The sequence below is a fragment of the Dama dama genome, chromosome 11, assembly GCF_033118175.1.
Source record: "Dama dama isolate Ldn47 chromosome 11, ASM3311817v1, whole genome shotgun sequence".
NCBI lineage: Eukaryota > Metazoa > Chordata > Mammalia > Artiodactyla > Cervidae > Dama > Dama dama.
In genome coordinates this window covers 89,462,929-89,464,907 of record NC_083691.1, presented here as the reverse complement: position 1 = coordinate 89,464,907, position 1,979 = coordinate 89,462,929, and positions in this window count along the sequence as shown.

Here is a 1,979-nt window from a genome sequence, read left to right as displayed (position 1 = left end):
GGCGAGGTGGCGGGCTGGGAGCGGAGTGTCTGAGCCTCCCACAACTCGGGCCGAGCTGGAGCTGGAGAGAGCCGGCCGGCCTCCTCGGGCAACCGCCCGTCTTTCAACCCTCCCCTCCCGGGGTTGACTGTAAACAGGGAAACCTGGCCCTTTGGCTCGCAGCCCTTCCAGATCTGGGAGGGGCAGGGGGCGGGCTTCTCCCACCTTCGTCAGTCGGTGCCTACGCTCCTGACCCAGCCCTGCAGCTGGTTGGAACTCAACGCCTTCCCCGGGGAACCTCAGGTGGTGCTACAGCCTAAGCCCCTCACATCTCCTGCTGGGCTCACCCCACCCCGCCCCCCACCTCCCAAAGCCCATTTCCGGCAGCCTGCCATCTCCTCAGGTCTTCTGACTTCCCAAAATAACCTCTCCCTGCCCCATGCCCTGAGTACTTCTGGGTCCCTCTTCCTCCTGCAAAATTCCACCATCATCTTTGTTTGAACATCTATAGACGATCATTCTTGGGCCAGCTTCAGGGCCACCTCCTACAGGAAGCCTTCCCTGGATCCTCCAGCACCGTGATTCACCACACATCTGACCTCTTTCCTATGTCATGCCGTTTTGGGGAGTTGTCTCATTGCCACCTGGGGCTGTGAGCCCCTGGGAGCTCAGCCTGTGTTGCTCACCAGACTTGTGTCTTCATAAGCCTTTCTGTCTCATAATACTGAGGGTTCCCTGAGGACCAGCTCACCTCTCCCTCTGATCACCCTGTCTCACCTTGTACTTCACCTCCAGGGGCCCAGGCAGCAGGTCTGCCCTGAATTTTTCAGCCCAAGGCAGAAAGTACAAATGAAGGGTCCCTCTTCATGCTGGCTAAAGAAATTGTCCCCTGGGGTGATGTTTGCGGCTGGGAGAACGAGTACAGGTCTGTTGGGCAAGGCAGCACTGGCCCTAGGGGGTAGCTGCTCCCGTGACCCGCATATCTCCTTCCAGACTCAGGATTTCCTGGCATCTCTAAGCACCTTCCCAAACTACACTGCCCCACTGTGGGAACGGGGAAGCACAGCTAGGACTCCCAGTCTCCCAGCATCCCTCTCTGGGTGACTCAGGGCACTCAACCTGAAACCAAATACACTTCCCAGAGAGACTGGAGCTGACTGTGCTTGCTTGCCTTTTCTTCCTCAGAGGCAACATCTCACCCTGCATCCTAGGACTGGGGAATGCATTTCAGGTTCCTGGTCCCTCTCATACTTCCTAGTCTTTCAAAGAACTCTCTTGGGTTGGGGTGGGGGGGTGGGTGTGACTTTGACGGGCAGCACCGGGGTAGATCTCTGAGGTGGTCAACAGCTCTATATCATATTTGTGGTGGTAGTTTCACGAATCTTACACAGATGATAAAGTGACATGGAACTACACACACACACAATCAATGTCAATTTCCCAGTTTTGATACTATTCTGCAGGAATGGAAGATGCAACCACTGGGAGAGACTGGGTGTAGGGTACCTAGATTTCTCTGGACTATCTTTGCAACTCCTTGTAAGTCTACAATTACTGCAAAATTTAAAAGGTTAAACAAAAGTGTCTTATTTAAGCAAGAAAAAAATTTTGAAGTGCTTCAAGTTGGGGTGTTTGTGATGCGCGGGTCCTCTAAAGCATGTGGGATCCTGCCTGGGTTTACCTGTGATGCCCTCTCTCTGGCTTTCTGGATCCTCGTCTGATCTTTCACTGATCACCCTCCCCAAGGACTTGACATTCCACCTCTAGAGTACACGTTTGAAAGAGAAGCTTGCAAAGGGCAACATGTACCAACAAAGGCATGGATGGTGCTACCATGGGAGGTGAAACACCTGGGTGGTAGCTTGAATTGAGAGCAGGAGTCAGGTGGGTACCAGATTCCCCGGCTGTGAACATGCCTGTCAGGGAAATCAGTAGCCTGATTCCCTCCCCTGGAGGGGCAAGAGAGGGGACGGAGGCAGTGGCGTGCTGTGGGGACTCGA